The sequence below is a fragment of the Carcharodon carcharias genome, chromosome 21 (assembly GCF_017639515.1).
Source record: "Carcharodon carcharias isolate sCarCar2 chromosome 21, sCarCar2.pri, whole genome shotgun sequence".
Lineage (NCBI taxonomy): Eukaryota > Metazoa > Chordata > Chondrichthyes > Lamniformes > Lamnidae > Carcharodon > Carcharodon carcharias.
The window spans coordinates 45,817,614-45,837,840 of record NC_054487.1 but is presented as its reverse complement, the minus strand read 5'-3'; positions in this window follow the sequence as shown (position 1 = coordinate 45,837,840).

The window sequence follows — 20,227 nt, the reverse complement described above, 5'->3', positions numbered from 1 at the left end:
TGTTCAAATTTTTAAGATACTTTGCCTTTCCAAGGTAATTTAGGATGGACCAGAGATGGAGCATTCTAACCCTTTGCCCAATGTGCTAGTTGAGAAATCTGCTCATAGTTTCTTCACTTCTGTCTACTGCAAGCCTATTTTCACCGGTCAATATGCACATTGGAGTTCATATTGTTGCAATAAGGGATACAAGCATGACATCTCTAGAAGGGAAATGTGTCATGTGATCCAGTCATAGTTTCACTTTTTCTATGAGCAGAGCACATACACAGTTCTGATGTCTCAAGTTTTATACCTATGTATAATTTGTTCTCATGTGCATAGTTTTAATAAATGAACCCATAACGTGTTTACCCAATCCCTTATGAGTGATTGGTATCTAGTAACTTGTCCAATAAATAAGCCAAGGGGAAGAATTTTCCCGTCAGCGAGTGGGGGTGGGGCCCACTCCCTGACACGTAAAATGACACGTGGTGATTTCGGGCAGGCGTCATGGTGCGTCATTTAGATTGTCGGTTTGGCGGGTGTGCAGCTACATCAGCTGTGCACCCGCCGAACTGTCAAAGGCCTATTAAGGCCATTAACAAAGTCATTAAAGCTGTTAAGAATGCAGGCGAAGAGCCCAGGTGGCCTTGCGTATTTCATGAAACTTCATCCATGGGTAGGACAAGGTTTCATGAAGGGTTCATTAATTAAATAAAAATTTTTCAAAAAATTAATGGACATATCTCAGCTCATGTGACAGTTTCACATGAGGGGACATGTCCTTAAAATTTTTTTTCACCTTTCTTAAATTTTTCAAGACTGAAACTAATCTTCCTGAGGCACGGAAATTTCTACGCTCAGGGAATCCCCCCCCCCCGCCGCACACACTGGGAGCGTTCAGCGCTTCCGAGTATGCGTCACGCTGGGAGGGCCTTAATTGGCCCACCCACATAAAATGGCGGTGCGCACTGGATTGGGGGCCTGCCCACCCCCAACGGGAGAAAATTCAGCCCAAGGTATTATATTATTATAATTACACATGGTGATCAGTGGTGGTAAGACAAATGGCAGCAAGATTAAGTACAGGTACGACATGGTGAACAGCTTAGATTATGCTACATGAGGGCATGAGAAGACCCTTAACATTTAGGTCAGACCACAGCGAAGCCAGAGAGCTGGAGAGTATTGAAAATACAGTGTGGTGACTGTGAAGAATATCTTTGGAGATACAGAGACAAGCTAGAGCTCAAGTAAAGAACTGATGAGTAGACGATCCCACTTGGTGAGATTGAAGCTCATAGCCTGTCAATTCTATGAGTGGGACAGCACCTCGCGAGGACCAACACCAGGTTAGCTCGGTCAGGAAAGGTGAGTGACCAGGGTATGTCCAGATCCATAGCAAGCGAGGGAGAGTCTAACATAAAAGTCATAAAAATCAGACCAAGAAGGTTGTGATTATAATGAGTGGCTTCAGGAGTTACTGACAAATAAATTAAATACAAATCAAAGATGCCATTATTCAGTGGTACATTCCTGCAACAACTTGTCTTTGTGAGTGGAGCTTGGAAAAATATATCTACCCTCATCCCAGCTACTACAGAAGAAGGAAGGGCAAAGGGGTATTGTCCGAATGTGCACAAAATTCCACAGTTTGAATTGGAACACAGCTGACCTATGGCCCCACTTTAAAATGTTTCAACAGCGTACAGAGCTATCGATTCTTAATTCAGGTGTGTCTGAACCAGACAAGCAAGCCATAAAAATTCACCTAACAATTGGGAATGAAGGTCTACACAGGCTGAACACGTCAGGATTAACAGAAAAGAGCTAAAGGATCCCCAAAAGACATGGGGTAAAATTTTCAGCTCAGCGAGCAGGCACGTGCCCAACCCAACCGAGCATAAAATGACACGCAATGTCGGACGTGAGTCCCAATGTCATCTCACACTATCGCGATATTTCAGCTGGCGGGCATATGCTGGAGTCAGCACGTGCCCGCTGACAATCAAAATGCCTATTAAGGCCATTAACAAGTTAAATAAAAGGAATTTTTCGCTGCCCATCCAATCTTACCGTTGATGGGATGGGGAGAAGGCTAAACAGCCTTTGCACTTTTTTGGAAACCTCATCCACAGGTAGGGTAAGGTTTCCAAAACAAATAAAAATCAAATAAAAATTTTATGTTTTTATTAATAACATGCCCCTGCTCATGTGACAGAGTCACATGAGGGACATGCTTCATAACATTTATAAAATCTTTAAAAAGTCAGTTCATCCCTGATTATGTAGCGCACAGCCCCCGCCTCCCTTGGCAACTCTGCACCTGGATTTTTATCGTGCACGTTGGCCATCTTCTCTTGTAGTTTTAATATTGCTCTCTAGTTTTTAAGGCAACAGAATGGGTAGAGGTTGGCCAAATATGAGCTGTGCAGGTAACTAGCACTTAGCACTACTGCATGTGTTTCACGCATGGGCACAGTCTTTATTCTGCCTATTATGAACACAGTCTTTATTCTGGGTAGGTCTTAATTAGTCCACCAGCATGAAAATTGCCTTCTGGGCCCGATCGCGGGCAACAGTTGGCTTCCTGACTGCCCTCGCCAAGCCTGCACGCCAAGGGCTTAATTCTGCCCATGGACTACAATGGAAGACCTGTTCAGAATCAAGTTAAACTTCCATTTTCATTGGCTAGAGTTGATGGCATTTCATCAACAGCCTACAGAATCCATAGACCACTTTATCAGCTGATGTAGAGAAAAGGGTATGTACTGTGATTTTTCAAACGCAGAGCTAGCAGACAGAATTGTCGAGTTGGTGTTTGCATCTACTCCCATAGAAGCATTTCAGAAAGATCTTCTGGACAAGCCCAAAATGTTTAGCAACGACGAGATACTCAAGGATGGACGTAAGTACAAAGTGATCCTCGTGGGTCGACAAAGCTTACACATCCCCAGTACAACCCTAATTGTTGCCAACTCCTCAAAGTAAGGGTGATCTTTGAAGATGCCTAGGTCTCTTTAATTTCTTCTCCATATACATTCCCAGGTTTGCTAGAAAAATTTCCTCACTAAGGGGATTGTTGAGAAAGGACAAATCCTCTCCTGTGGCACGAAGACCACCGAAACCTATTTGAAGTACTGAAACAGTCATTATCAGGAGCATCAACATTACAATTTTACGATCCCAGGGAGACAACTACCCTGGGGAAAGATGTCTCATAGAAAGGTCTGGCAGCATGCATACTACAAAAAGGCAAACCGCCTATATTTGCTTCAAAATCTCTGTTTGTGACGCAATCCAACTACTCCAACATCGAGCAGGAAACATTAGCTTTAGTGTTTGGAATCATGCGTTTTCATACCTATCTCTTTGGCAAAAGATTTGTGGTGGAGACCAATCATAAACCAGTGGAGGCAATTTTGCAAAAACCATTTAACAGTGCATGGCAAAGATTACACCATCTCTTGATAAAAATTCAAGGTTATGACTATGAGATTAGATACAAGCCAAGGAACTTGATGGTCACATTGGATACTCTTAGCAGATTGCCTAACCCAATGAAAACAGATGACGTAACAGATGTACAAGTTGACTTCACTGACATCGATCTTGAAGATGTTGTCCAAATTGATCTGGTACGTTTTGCATAACGTAAATGCCAGCATCTACAAGAAGAAATGGTGAAAGATTCTACTGCAGAAACTGTGGAAAACCATCATCAAAGGGTGGCCTGATTCAATTCAACATTTCCATGAACATGCAAGACCATTTTGGCCTTAATGGGATGAACTAGGCATCTCCCAGGAAGTCATTTTTTAGAGGCAAGCAGGTCATCATACCGGAATCTTTGCAACCTGACATCCTCTAACAACTTCATCACTCACACATAGGCATAAATCGGATGAGAAGCCTTGCAGGAGACACAGTCTATTGGCTGGGTATGAACAATGACACTGAAGTCATCATCAAGAAGTGTGAGGCATGTCATCAACATTTGCCTAGCCAGCACAAAGCACAACTGATTCTGTATGAAGTTCCTATCCATCCTATCATATTGGACCTCTTTCATGTCTGTGGCACTGACTTCATGGTCATCATCGGCTAGTTTACCAAGTGTCCAATTCTTCAAAAATTGCGCAATATGTCAAACACAACTGTCAGGCACACCCTAAGCGTCATTTGAAATTTATTTGGTGTGCCAAGAGAGACCATTATGCATAATGGTCTGCAACTTATTGGTAAACCATTTCAGGATATGTGTGAGAAGTAGAATATTGATCACTCTACTTCTTCTCCTCATTACCCGAGACCTAATGGCCTAGCTGAATGAATGATTCGTATAGTGAAATCCCTAATTCTCAAATGTAGACAGACCAAGCAAGACATTGCAACGTTACATCTGAGAGCAAGACCTCTAAGTGCAATTATTCCATCACCGACACAGGTCATGTTTGGCCGACCAGTGTGTACCCATTCTGTTGCCTTAGAAACTAGAGAGCAATATTAAAACTACAAGAGAAGGTGGCCAACATGCATGATAAAAATCCAGGTACAGAGTTGCCAAGTTTTCAAGTACAAGTTTGTAGCCAGGATCCCACAGAAGGTATGTGGCAATAGCCGAGGGGACAAGGATTTGTTCAGCACCAAAGTCCTATGAGGTCATTGTACAGAAAGCAGGAACGGTGATATGTAACCGAGGACAAATCAGATCGATTCCAGCTCCTCAACCCCGTACTGTCCTATTACATCTAGGCTAAGATCCCAAATGCAACCAGGAACAGCATCCAAGAATGAAAACCTCACGGATCACTACAAGCAATTAAATAAACCTCCAAAAAGGTTACTAACACAAGATCGGGGCATACCAGCTTTAGACCATCTTAGATTCATCATTTTTTTAAAAAATTCATTCACGGGATGTGGGCTTCGCTGGCTGGGCCAGCATTTATTGCCTATCCCTAATTGGCCTTGAGAAGATGGTGATGAGCTGCCTTCTTGAACCGCTGCAGTTCATGTGGTGTAGGTACACCCACAGCGCTGTTAGGAAGGGAGTTCCAGGATTTTGATCAAGGGACAGTAAAAGAACGGCAATATATTTCCAAGTCAGGATGGTGAGTGATTTGGAGGAGAACTTCCAGGTGGTGGTATTCACATCTGCCGTTGTCCTTCTAGATGGTAGCGGTCGTGGGATTGGACAGTGCTGTCTAAGGAGTCTTGGTGAATTCCTGCAGTGCATCTTGTAGATGGTACACACTGCTGCTACTGTGTGTCGGTGGTGGAGGGAGTGAATATTTGTGGATGTGGTGCCAATCAAGTGGACTGCTTTGTCCTGGATGGTGTCAAGTTTCTTGAGTGTTGTGGGAGCTGTGCTCATCCAGGGAAATGGGGAGTATTCCAACACATTCCTGACTTGTGCCTTGTAGATAGTGGACAGGCTTTGGGGAGGTGAGTTAGAACATGAGTTACTCGTTGCTAGACTCCTAGCCTCTGACCTGCTCTTGTAGTCACAACATTTATATGGCTAATCCACTTCAGTTTCTGGTCAATGGTAACCCCCAGGATGTTGATAGTGGGTATTCAGTGATGGTAATGTCATTGGACATTGAGGGGTGATGGTGAGATTCTTTCTTGTTGGAGATGGTCATTGCCTGGTACTTGTGAGGCACAGATGTTACTTGCCACTTGTCAGCACAAGCCTAGATATTGCCCAGGTCTTGCTGCATTTGGACATGGACTGCTTCAGTATCTGAGGCGCCATGAATGGTGCTGAACATCGTGGAATCATCAGCGAACATCCTATTTCTGACCTTATGATGGGAGGAAGGTCATTGATGAAACAACTGCAGATGGTTGAGCCGAGGATGCTACCCTGAGGAACTCCTGCAGTGATGTCCTTGAGCCGAGATGACTGACCTCCAACAGCCACAGCAATCTTACTTTGTGCTAGGTATGACTCTAACCAGCAGAGAGTTTTCCCCCTGACTCCCATTGGCTCCAGTTTTGCTAGGGCTCCTTGATGCCATACTGGGTCAAATGTGGCCTTGATGTCAAGGGCAGTCACCTCAGGATTTCAGCTCTTTTGTCCACGTTTGAACCAAGGCTGTAATGAGATCAGGAGCTGAGTGGCCCTGGCAGAACCCAAACTGAGCGTCAATGAGCAGGTTATTGCTAAGCAAGAGTCACTTGATAACGATGTTGATGACCCCTTGCATTACTTTACTGATGTTGGAGAGTAGACTGATAGGGTGGCAATTGGCTGGGTTGGATTTGTCCTGCTTTGTATGTATAGGCCATACCTGGGAAACTTTCCACATAGCCGGGTAGATGCCAGTGTTGTAGTTGTACTGGAACAGCTTGGCTAGGGGCTTGGCAAGTTCTGGAATACAAGTCTTCAGTACTATTGCCAGAATACTGTCAGGGCCCATAGCCTTTGCAGTATCCAGTGCCTTCAGCCATTTCTTGATATCACATGATGTGACTCGAACTGTCTAGAGACAGACATCTGTGATGCTGGGGACCTCTGGAGGAGGCCGAGATGGATTATCCGCTTGGCACTCCTGGCTGAAGATTGTTGTGAATGCTTCAGCCTTATCTTTTGCACTGATGTGCTGGGCTCCCCAATAATTGAGGATGGAGATATTTGTGAAGCCTCTTCCTCCAGTGAGGTGCTTAATTGCCCACCACAATTCACGACTGGATGTGGTAGGACTGCAGAGCTTAGATCTGATCCATTGTGGGATCGCTTAGCTCTGTCTATCACTTGTTGCTTATGCAAGTAGTCCTGTCTTATAGCTTCACGAGGTTGGCACCTAATTTTTGCCTATGCCTGGTGTTGATCCTGGCATGCCCTCCTGCACTCTTCATTGAACCAGGGTTGATCCCCTGGCTTGATGGTAATGGTAGAGTTGGGGGTACGGTAGGCCATGAGGTTACACATTGTGGTTGAGTACAGTTCTGCTGCTGCTGCTGGCCCACAGCGCCTCATGGATACCCAGTCTTGAGTTACTAGACCTGTTCAAAATCTATCCCATTTAGCAAGGTGGTAATGCCACACAACACGATGGAGGTGATCCTCAATGTGAAGGCGGGACTTCATTTCCATAATGACTGTGTTGTGGTCACTCTGGACAGATGCATCATGGACAGATGCATCTACAACAGGCAGGTTAGGATGAGGCCAAGTGTGTTTTTCCCACTTATTTCCCTCATCACCTGCTGCAGACCCATTCTAGCAGCTATGTCCTTTAGGACTCGACCAGTAGTGGTGTTACTGTGCCAGACCCGGTGAGGATAGAGGATTTCATCCCTTAAATGGCATTAGTGAATCAGACGGGTTTTTACAACAGTGACAACAATGGTTTCATGGTCATCATTAGACTTTTAATTCCAGATTTTTTTTATTGCTTTTAAATTCTACCATCTGCCATGACAGGATTCGAGCCCAGGCCCCCAGAGCATTACTCTGGGTCTCTAGATTGCTCTGGATTACTCGCCCAGAGGCAATAGTTGCAAAACTACTTTGCCATCATACGCCATTTGTTCTCATGTGGCTCTGCTTCTTTCTATTTATGTAATGGTAACTAATGTAAGCATGTATTGTAAATAGTTTTACTTCTTTGAAAAAAAGGAGCAAGTATCTTTAAAAAAGATGTTGTAATTTGCCTTTAAGGGATATCAGCATGACATCATTTGAAGGGAAATGTGTCATGTGATCTAGTCTTAGTTTCACTTTTTCTTTGAACAGAGTACAAACACACAGTTCTGGTGTCTTCAAGCTTTATAGCTATGTATAAGTTGTTCTCATGTGCCTAGTCTTAATAAGTGAACCAAATTCCTTATGAGCAATTGGTGCCTTGTGTCTTGTGCAGTAAATAAGCCATAATATTATATTTGTTAACCTTGCAAACTCAACTCAGAACTAGAGCACATCAAAGCTATCCTGTGGGATGATGACTATCCTGATCAGATCATTGTTTGCTCTGTATCGCATTAACTTGCAACTGGACCCAAGGCTGCTACTTTCGGACCTGAAAAGTGCCCAGCCTAATTACCCAGGAAAGGCAAAGTATCTCAAAAATTTGAATAATGGGCTAAGCAAACCACTTCATGCTACTATGCAGTGGCTGCATAAGTGGTATTTTCTACTAACAGTATGCTATCATCAGTCCATAAAAATGCTCTGCCTACTACATAACTGAGCAATGATATGTATGAATTTCAGTGCCAATGCGATGACAGCTACATAGGCCATGCATCCCAAAAACTGGCTGATCAAATCAAACAACATGTTCCTCTGGCTGTTCATAACAGACAGAGTACAGATCGAATAAGAAGTTAGTGCTCCTGGCAAACAATTTTGTGCTGCAAAATATTTGTTGGGAATTACAACACAACAATCGGCAAGTCCTGCATGATTTTCTGTCCATCACAATTACTGGACAGCAAATCATGCAGGATACATTGAACTTTGTTCCAGTATTACCTGAAGGTCAACAGAATTCCAAAAAATGCACTCATCACATGCAGGTTTAGCTCTCATTTTTAAATCCAATGTGTAGAAATAGGCTCAACATTTTAAGCCAGTGACACCACCTGCTGTGACATATTCATGTACTTATTACCAACACCAGAATGTATTTTTCTTCTGTAGCGTATTCTTTATAACATTCATCCGGCTGATGACTTGCCGCAGTTCAAGAAATCGAAGAAAGAACCATTGCTGTGTGACAGTTCGAAGTCTGATTGTAAACTCTCTGCACTGGGTACTCAGGATGGCCTGCTGGAGAATGTGACTATTGAAGATACCGAAAGGGACACAACAACTTTTCGGAGCAATTCCATGCTGAAGCAAGGTCCGGAATTTGATTAGCCTCAGTCAGAAGCATGATTTTAGTCTTGACGGGTATCAACCTGTCCATCATGCACTCTGTGTAAAGAAATCCACCTATTCTATGCTTATTTTTCCTGAATCAAAACAATAGATGTCAGTTGTGCACTGCAATTAATTTACCAAATAAACCCACATGATTTATTCTGTGAAGTTGAAATCTTTCTCTGGTGCATTACCAGAGACAGAATTCATTTGTACAGGATGTTAGTTTTTGTAGGAGATATCCAACAGTGTCTACAAAATTTCATGGTCTTAGGAAAACTGCTAAGGCCAGAGGATTGAATGAGACAATATTTAATAATATATCAGTGAAAGTCATCTGCAAGTATAACCATCTTAAAAATCTTCTTGTATAACAAAGAGAAAAAATTTGCCATCATTCACGGAACTTGTTTTGCCTGAAACGGAGGAAATGTTTATTCTGGTTGTTAAAGCTGCTCTGGGAAAATGATCAAATAAATGTTCCAAATCAAATATATTCAGTTAAATTGGTGTTTGTCCTATACAGTTCAGTAATTAAATTTCAAATGATGTCAATTTTAATTGCCATTTTAATGTGAAAAATATTTCAGTGAATAAAGGCTTTTACATCTTGTAAAATATGTTTGCTTAAAATGAATTTCTATTTGTCAAAACTGTGAATCTCAGGAAAATGAAAATATAAGAAAATATTGAGCTCTTGCAAAACATGTTATTAGTCCAGGTGAAGAGTCAGGGATGGATTTTTCTCAGCAGCATCACTTCAAATCAAAGAGCAATGGAAAATAGGGTAACACCACATAGTGAGGGTAATTACCATAGCTCACTCCGAGAGCTGAGATTTCCTACCCTACTCCTGTGGGAAGGCCCCTGGTTACCTCTCTGCTGTGTGTCACACCTAAATGCTGGCTTGGGGGGCAAGCCTAGATTCCAGGCCCATTTCCCTTCTTGCAACCAGTGTTTCTGCTGACCCCAGAGTCTGCCATGAGAAAATTAGATAGATGAGAAATCCTGGAGTACTGGTGGCAAGCTCCTAATGTCACTATGGAGGGAGAGGGCTACCCTCTCTTTATAATTAACTCAGAAACATATCTGCTGAAGTACTTGGTTTAATCCAAGGCCTTCAGTAAAAAATATGTTTTGGCGAGTTTGTCCCTTTATCTGCAACTCAGCAATTGCTTCAATATGTCCTTTAAAATTTTACACTTCAGGAAGGACTAGACCAATGCAGTGACCATCATTGAAAAGTCCTTAGTAACTGAGGAAAGGGGCGTCAGATACAAATGATCTCTGAAGTGTTCTATGACACGATGGCCTGACCTCTTTCTCCCTCACTTGCAAATAAAGGGCCACTCCCTCAAACCACTTCTTCCATGGTTTCCTATTATCTAGTCACTGTTCCTTCCAGGCACCACCAGAGAGCTGGGAGGTGGTTTACTTTTCTATATTGTAGCAAAAGCGCATTACTGGTTCTAGAGTGCTTTGGGAGATCATGAGGTTATGAAAGGCACTATATAAATGCAAGTCTTCCCTTCTTGAATGCCCTGCATAAGAAATATGGGGCTGCAGTGGCCCTCATTTCATGTCAGCTTGCTTCTCTGCAGCTGGCTATAGCACCCCCTGCCCCCCACACCCAAGTTCTATTAGCGTAGTGCTGTGAGGAGGATGGTTAGAGGTCTGGCATGGGCTCCTCTTGTGAGATATGCCAGTATCAGGCAGCTGCAACCCTTGGGTGGCTTGACTTCATCACTCTCTTTACTACCATCATCATTACCTTGTTTTTCCGACCCTGCTCTCTCCCTCCGTTACTGTGATGAGTCTGTAAGAAAGGAGGATACAAGCTAATGATGAATAAATATTATCCTGTTGAGATTAAGGAAACAGAGGAGGGGTGGAATTTTGAGCTCTGTAGTGCTTCACAGGGATGTCAGGGTAACAATGTGGGTGCTCAGTCAATAACCTAGTGTGATTAAGATACTGGGCAGAATTTAATGCCACTGTCTTACCAGGGGCAGGCTTGGTGGCAGTGTGTGTCATTTAATTGGGGCAAAGATGCGGAGTAGAGAGCTTGTCACTTTCCTGACTCACTCCGATTAAGTCCAGACTGGGGAAGGTCAAGGTCGGACTTCCTGCCCCTTGGCCAACTGAGGCCCTTAAGTGGCCAACAAGTGGCCACTTCAGAGCCTCAAGTATAATCTACTAATGGCAGTGGTACACCCAGGTATGCATTAATGGCCTGCAGGTTGGGAGGTGCCCCGCTGCTCAGGCAACCTGTTCCCACCAGAAGACTCCACTGACAGCAAGAGTTGCCCCATGGCAAGACCCTCTCTTGCTCTCAAAAGTGAACCCCCTTCCCACCCTTGCCGGGCCTGCCTGACTGGCTCAGTGAGGCAGCCCCACTTCCTTGGGTTCTCGGGGCTTCATTGCTACACCTCCTGCTGAGTCTCCTGCTGGGTCTGAAGATTTGCCAGACTCTGATTGGCCAGTAGTTCTTGGAGGTGGGACCTTCACGGGAAGATAGGAACCCTGACGGCTGGCAGCTAGGTGCCTGATTGGATTTGAATCTTATTGGAGCTCCCCGGGTTGACCGTGGCAGGGTTTTCATCTGCTCTCTAGCCCAGTGGATTGGGCCATCGTCACGACCATTAAATTCAGCCCATCATTGTCATTGTCACCTCGCATGGCAGGAGCAGTGTGCCTCCCCACTAGCTCCATGGTTGGCGATTCCCTTCCAAAGGGCACCATGTGCTCATTTTTCTTGAGAAAAACTTGCCAAGTTGCATGGTAGAGGGAAGAAAGAATTGCAGGATTTTAAAGGCTGTTAAAGCGGAGGAGGGGCTTTTGCAGGTGTGCTTGTAAATAATTGCTATGAGAGGAACTGAATAGCCAGAGTGTATGTTCCTGAGTTAGACCTTCCCCTTAAGCATTGCAAAACAATAGTGCAAGTGCAAGTGCTGTTTAAGAGATGATGAGCATGGTGATTTCCAGGATGACCAAAGAAGATAAAGGAAACGAGTGTTGTTTGTTTTTGAACAGTCTTCAGGTTGTCTGATAAAATGAGGCTGAATTTAAGGAGCCTGTCCAGCTACTGGAGATCTGGAGGCAACACCGTTGTGTCCCTTCCAGGAAGCCCCAGTGAGATTTAAATCCAATCAGGCACTTACCTCCAGTTGTCAGAGTTCCTGGCGCCTGCACAGTGAAGGTCCTGCCACATAACAGCTGCTGAAAATCTTTGACCAAGATTTTGGTTATCTAATATGAGCCCTAGTATTGTCTTTTGTGGCTCAGTGTCATTTTTTGCTCTGTGAGAAGCTCCTGTGAAGCACCCTGGGACATTTTATTATTTTAAAGGTGCTATATAAATAAAAGTTGGTTGTTGTTGTAAATAAGTCCATTTGATATCTATACAGAGTAAACTGGCAAACGCTTTAAATTGCATTTAATGACATAGTCAGTATTTAGCTCAAAATGCACGAACAATTGCAACCGTAATCCACGGGCAGGATTTTCGGGTCATCGGACAGGCAGTCTTGGGGACAGCCGAGGAGTGGCCTGCCACCCGTGATTGACCCCCGACTGCGATTTCATGCTGGCTGGCCAATTAATGACCAACTAGTGTGAAAGGCACACTGAGAAGCTTAGCACCGCCAAGGTGGGGCGGGAGGAGCGCAAGCGTTGAAGTCTGTGCAGGTGCAGGGGAGCACACACTGAAAGTTCCCTGAAGGCGGAGAGCTGCCTCAGGGAGCTGAAGAATTTTAAACCATTTTTTAAAAAATTCTGGAAAAAATGTCCACACAGCAGATTCACTCACCTTAACATGTAGATTTGAAAAACTCTGCCCAAATATGTTTATTTAAAAAATTTTAATTACGGAAACCTCATCCTGTCAGTGGATGAGGTTTCCTCAAAATTCCAAAGGTCGCCTGGCCAAATCGCCCACCAACCGTAATATTGGATGGGCAGTGAGAAATGCAGGTTAATTAATTGATTAATAACCTTAATTGGCCCTTAAGCAGCCGCAATTTCCACATCCAACCCTGAACACAATTTCATGCTGGCTGGCCAATTAACTGGCAGCCAGCATGAAACATGCACCTAGAGAGGCTCAGCGCTGCTGAGGGTTGGAGTTGGGGGTGCGGGGGGTGGGGGCGTTGGTGGGGGTGGGGGTGGGTGGGGGTGGGGGTGTGGGGGTGGGGGTGCCGTGAGAAGTGAAGATGCAGATGGGTGTTTCCAACAAGCTCCTTGAAGGCTGACAACTGCTGTGGAGCTGCCTCAGGAAGCTGCAATATTGTTCCAATGAAATTTGAAAACTCTCTCTGTAATGAAAATTCAAGCAACTGACAGCAGAACTCATAGCCCATAACCCTCGAACATTATCTTTTATTTTATTTCAAGCTGGACATTCTATCCCACCTTGGGTCGTGTATGAAGTGAAAAAGTGAAGACTGCCTGGACGACTGACCCATCCTCCAACTGTAAAAGCACACAGCCCATGTAAAATCTGTAATAATTGCCTCCTTGATGGGTTTAATTGCCCGCTTAATTGTTAGTGGACACACTTCCTGCTCCTGCGCGCTCCTGCCAATGTAACGTAGTGTACGAGTGTGAAGACATCGGGACATGTACCCAACGTGTTCTCGTGCTATGTCACACGACTTCAGGTCAGGCACGTGTGAGTTCATTCAGCGTAAAATTCTGGCTCACCCTTTTGAAATTCTACACTGTCCTCAAAATTTACAGTGCTTCCAAGTTTTGTATCATCCACAAACTTTGAAATTGTCCTCTGCACAACAAGATCTATGTCATTAGTATATATCAGGAAAAGCAAAGGTCCCAATATTAACTCCTAGGGAACTCCATTACCAATGTTCCTCCAACCTGAAAAATATCCATTAACCATTACCCTCTGTTTCCTATTACTCAGCCAATTTTATATCCATGTTGCTACTGTTCCTTTTATTCCATGAGCATTTCTCACAAGGCTGTTGTGCGACATTGTATTGAATGTCATTTGGAAGTCTATGTACATCACATCAACAGCATTACCCTCATCAACCCTCTCTGTTACATCTTTAAAAAACTCCAGAAAGTTAGGTAAACATGATTTTCCCTTAAGATATCCATTTTGGGCCTTCCTAATCAACCCACATTTTTTCACATGTCTATTAATTCTATCCCAAATAATTGTTTCCAGAAGCTTCCCACCACCGAAGTTAAATTGACTGGTCTGTAATTGCTGGGCTTATCCTTACAACCTTTTTTGAACAAGGGTGACATTTTAGCAATTCTCCAATCCTCTGGTACCTCCTCTGCATCTAGGGAAGACTGAAAGATTATGGCCAATGACCCTGCGATTTCCACTCTTACTTCCTTCAATATCCTTGGATGCATCTCAACCAGTCCCGGTGCCTTGCTGACTTTAAGTAACAACAGTTTATCCAATACTTCCTGCTTATCAATTTCGCACCCTTCTAGTGACAGAGTTTCCTCCTCTGTCACCATGGCCTAGGTAGCATCTCCTTCCTTGGTAAAGACAGATGCAAAGTATTCATTTAACACCTCAGCCATGCTCCCTGCCTCCATGTGTAAATGTCTTTTTTAGTCCCTTATTGGCCATACTCCTCCTTTTACCACCCTTTTACTACTTATGTGCCTACAGAAGACTTTGGGATTCCCCTTAATGTTGGCTGCCAGCCTTTTCTTATAATCCCTCTTCGCTTCTCTTATCTGCTGATTCACCTCCCTCCTGGACCTTCTGTATTCCGCTTGGTTCTCAACTTTATTTTCTGCCTGACACCTGTGATAAGCGCATTTTTTTTTCTTATCTTAAGTTCTATCTCATTTTTCATCCAGAGAGCACTGGATTTGTTTGCCCTACCTTTCCCTTTTGAGGGAATATACCTTGACTGTGCCCGAATCATTTCTTCTTTGAAGGTAGGCCATTGTTCAGCTACAGTTTTTCCACCAACCTTTGGTTCGAGTCTATTTGGCCCAGCTCCGTTCTTGCCCTATTGAAGTTGTCTCTCGACCAATTAATTATTATTACTCTGGGTTGCACATTGTCCTTTTCTATCATCATCCTAAACAGTACGATACAATGATCACTGTATCCTAAATGTTCCCCACTGACTCTTGATCTATTTGGCCACCTCATTTCCAAGAACCAGTTCTAGCACTCTAGCCAAATTGAATCTATCCTTGAACCCTCTGGAACATCCTCTTTCTCTGGCATTGTAGTGCTCTCCTTAACCACTGCAGCCACTCCTCCTCCTTTTCTTCCTGCCCTATCTTTCCCAAACACTTTGTACCCTGGAACATTTAACACCCACTCCTGCCCTTCCTTGAGCCAGGTCTCTGTTATAGCCACAATGTAAGTCCGTATAACAAACTCACCAATCTTATTTACTATACTCTGTGAATTCACAAACATGCACATTAACCCTGATTTAGACTTCATTACTTTCTCCCTTACTCAAACTCCACCTATTAACTTACTATTCTCCATTCCAGTGCTAACTGTCTCCCCCAGTATTTTGTGCACCTCTCTAATATTCTCTCCAGACCCCTGCTGAATTAGTTTAAAACCCCCCACAAGCACTAGCAAAACACCCCACAAGAAACGCAGTCCCAGCTCTGTTCAGATGCAACCTGTCCAGCTTGTACAGGTGCCATCTTCCCCAGAGTGAATCTGAGTGTCCCAGGATCTAAAGCCCTCCCTCTTGCACCATATTTCCAGACATGCATTCATCTGCCTTATCCTCCTATTTCTGTACTTACTTACACATGGCACTGGGAGTAATCTGTAGATTACTGCCTTTGAGGTCCTAACACCCTAAATTCTGTCTGCAGGGCCACATCTCACTTCCTACCTAAGTCATTGGCTACCAATGTGGACCATATCCTCTGGCTGTTCACCCTTCGTCAGAAGGTGATAAATGGATCAGTAATGGGTGCGCCAGGTGGCTACTTCGGAATGAGACAGAGACTGAGTGAGTAGTGAATTAGGTTCACGTGGTAAGTTCTGGTAAGTCCTTTTCAGATTTTAACTATAGATTAAGAATCAAGATCTGACACAATACTAACGTTCAACTTGTTAAGCAGAGATTGTCTGGGCTGGCAGTTATCTGTCAATCATGTGAAAGCATCTGCTTTAAGTGGTGTTAATTACTGTAGCAGGAAGCTAAACTAGCTAGTGATCCATCAGAGGGTCTACAAAAGCAACAGGTTTTTCAAACCGCACACTCAATAAGGGGCATGGCGAGGAGACAGGTGATTACGCTGGAGTGAGACAGAGACTGCGTGAGTAGTGAATTAGGTTCATGTGGGAATTCAGTGCGCAGGGGCAAGAGATGTGGTATGCATAGGGATTATTCTAAGTTAATTAAATGAGTAATTAAATTAAGTTAACTAAATAACATAAGTAACAATGGCAAGACAGGAGTTATATTGCAGCTTTGGAATCTGGGAACTTTTGGACACCAAGGCAACCTAGGACAAATACATCTGCATAAAATGTAAGCAGCTACAGGAACTCTGGATACTTTGTTCCGGACGATGGTCACGCCTCTTAGAACAGCGTGGTCCATTTTAGTCAGCAGTGAGGGACAGGAGGATATGAGTGAGGCAGGTAAAGGGAACAAGCAGACAGTAGTGGAGGAGCCTCAGACTTTGCAATTATGAAACAGATTTGAGGTGCTCACAACCTGTATGGATGAAAGGGAGGTCACTAAGGTGGATGGGCAGTCTGGCCATGGCGCCATGGCACAGGAAGCCATTCAAGCGAGGGGGACAAACAGGAATGTAGTGGTTGTAGGGAACAGTATAGTGAGGGGGATTGACACTGTTCTCTGCAGCAACAACCAAGAATCCAGAAGGCTGTGTTGCTTGCCCGGTGCCAGAGCTTGGGATATCTGCTCACGGCTGGACAGGAACTTGCAGTGGAAGGGGGAAGATCCAGTTGTTGTGGTCTATGTGGGTATTAGCGACATTGGCAGGACAAAGAAGGAGATTCTGCATAATCAGTATGAGAAGCTAGGTACCAAGTAAAGAAGCAGACCTCAAAGGTAATAATCCCTGGATTATTGCCTGAGCCACATGTAAATTGGCATAGGGAAAATAAGATTAGAGAGATGAAAGTGTGGCTCAGAGACTGGTGGGGGAGAAGTGGGTTTCAGTTTGTGGGGCACTGGCACTAGTACAAGGGAAAGTGGGGACTGGGGCAAGTGTTCTTGCGAATTGCATAACTAGCAGGGAGGGCTTTAAACTAAACAAGGGAGGTGAGGGACGAAGCTTGGGTGGATATGACAAATCAAGGCGTAGATTCAAAGCAGGAGACCATAATAGTCTCAGAATAGCAGGAACGGGCAGAGGGATAAAACCTAAGAATACACCAATAGTCAAGTCTAGATGTTACAAAGATAACAAAAAGACAGAACTAAAGGTCCTGTATCTGAATGCATGGAGCATTCATAACAAAGTAGCTCAATTGATAGAACACAGCAAAGTAAATAATTATGATCTGATAGCCATTACAGAGACATGGCTTCAGGATGACAAGGATTGGATCCTGAATATTGAGGGGTATATGATATTCAAGAAGAATAGGAAGTTAGGTAAAGGTGGAAGGGTAGCACTGTTAATCAAGGATGGTTTTGGTGCAATAATTAGAGATGACGTTGGTTCAGGAGATCAGGATGCAGAATTGGTTTGGGTGGAGATGAGGAATAGTGGAGGAAAGAAGTCATTAGTGGGAGTGGTCTACAGTCCCTCTAACAGTAACCACTATTTAGGATGAAGTTCACTTCAGCAACTCAGCTTTCACACCCACATAGTCACCCTTAATTAATTTTAAAATACTAATCTTAGGTCCACTCTTCTATCTTTCAAACTGAACGTAAACTTCAATCATATTGTGATCGTTGCTACCTAGGGGTGCTTTCACTCTGAGCTCATTAATTAATCCTGCACGTTATGCAATGCCAAGTCTAATATTATCTGCTTTCTTGTTGGTTCCAGAAAATGTAACCCCTCTATTCAAGAAGGGAGGGAGGCAGAAAATAGAGAACTACAGGCCAGTTAGCTTGATGGCAGTCATGGGGAAGGTGTTAGAATAGATCATTAAAGAGGTTATAGCTGGGCACTTAGAGAAATTCAAGGTAATCAGGAAGAGTCAGCATGGTTTTGTGAAAGGGAATTCATGTTGAAGTGCTTTGAAAGGGTAACAGGTACTGTGGATAAAGGGAAACCTGTGGACGTGCTGTACTTGGATTTCCAGAAGGCATTTGATAATCTAATCACATCTAAGGTTATTGACAAAAATAAAAGCTCATGGTGTAGGGGATATTAGCATGGATAGAAGATTGGCTGGCTGACAGAAAACAGAGGCTATGCATAAATTGGTATTTTTCTGATTAGCAGGATGTGACAAGTGGAGTCCCCAGGGGCTGCTGGGGCCTCAACTTTTTACAATATATATTAATGACTTAGATGAGGGGAGTGAAGGTATGATAGCTAAAGTTGCAGAATGCACAAAGATAAGTAGGAAAGAACGTTGTGAAGAGGACTTAAGGAGGTTGTAGACTGATATAGATAGGTTGAGTGAGTGGGCTAAAATCTGGCAGATGGAGTATAATGTGGGAAAATGTGAAGTTGTTCACTTTGGCAGGAAGAATAAAAAAGCAGAGTATTACTTAAACATGGAACAGCTGCAGAGAGATGTAAGTGTTCTAGTGCATGAGTCACAAAGAGCTAGTATGCAGATACAGCAAGTAATTAAGAAGGCTAATGGAATGCTAACCTTTATTACGAGACGGATTGAACATAAAAGTAAGGATGTTATGCTTCAGTTATACAGGGCATTGGTGAGACCACACCTCGAATACTGTGTGCAATTTTGGTCTCCTTATTTAAAGAAGGATGTAAATACATTGGAGGCGGTTCAAAGGAGATTTACTACATTGATACCTGGAATGAGCGGATTGTTTTATGAGGAAAGGTTGGACAGACTCGGCTTGTTTCCACTTGAGTTTAGAAGAGTGAGGGGTGGTTTGATTGAAGTGCGCAAGATCCTGAACTTTCTTGACAAGGCGGAATTGGAAAGGATGTTCCCTCTTGAGGGTTATTCCAGAAATAGGGTTTTAAAATTAGGGACAAAACAAAAACAGAATTACCTGGAAAAACTCAGCAGGTCTGGCAGCATCAGAGGAGAAGAAAAGAGTTGACGTTTTGAGTCCTCATGACCCTTCGACCGAACTATTAAAATTAGGGATTGCCTTTTTAGGATAGAGATGAGGTGAACTTTTTTCTCTTAGAGGGTTGTGCAGCTTTGGAACACTCTGTCTCAGAAGGTGGTGGAGGCAGGGCCATTGAATATTTTTAATGCGAAGGTAGATAGATTCTTGTTAGGCAAGGAAATCAAGGTTATCAGGGGTAGATGGGAATGTGGAAATTGAAACACAAACAGATCAGCCATGATCTTATTGAATGGCGGAGCAGTCTCGAGGAGCTGAATGCCCTACTTCTCTTATTTCGTATGTTTGTATGGTTTGTCTTCACCTAATAGATCATCTCTAAAGCCCCTTCAGCCCATCCAAAGCTCTGCTTCCTATATCCTATCCTACACCAACTTCTCCTGACCTATCTCCACTCATCTCGATGACCTACATTTGCTTAAGGTACCCCGGTACCTCCAATTTAATATTCTTCTCAGTATGAAATCCTTTCATGCCTTTGCCTTTCCCTATCTGCAAACTCACTCTGCAAACCCCCAGAACTGTATTCCTTGAATAGAGACTTCTAATGTATCCCACCTCACTTTGTTTCACACTGGTAGCCTTGCTTTCAGCTGTCTAGGCCCCACAGACTCTGGATTCGCTTCCTAACACCATCCAGCTCTCCTGCTCACTCTCTTGCTTTAAGGCCCTCCTTCAAATATTCCTCTTTGACCAAATTTTTCGCTACTGCCATCTCATAAAGCGTTTTTCTACTTTATGGTGTTATATAATGTAAGTTATGCCTGTTCCTGAATGCCCTTGAAATGCGTTACCAACCTTTTAACTTCAACTTTAGATTTCCCTTTTATGTTTTCATACCATTAAACTACTTCCACTAATAGAAATGAAGAAATATTTCATAAATATTCAGCTAAAGTTACAAACCCTGTGTACTTATTTTTACATTCCAGGTTTTTACTCAGGGTGCTTCTTGAGTTATTCCACAAAGCTGATGTTTTACCTAGCCCCTCCCAGAGGAGTGTTTAAGGGATTCTAGCTGGATGCTGAAGGTACACTTAAGGCTTTAAATAATCTTTTAGGTTTTCTTGGATCATGTGGCTAGAAGGGTCTGAAGCCAGCAGGAATGCATACAGCTGTGCCC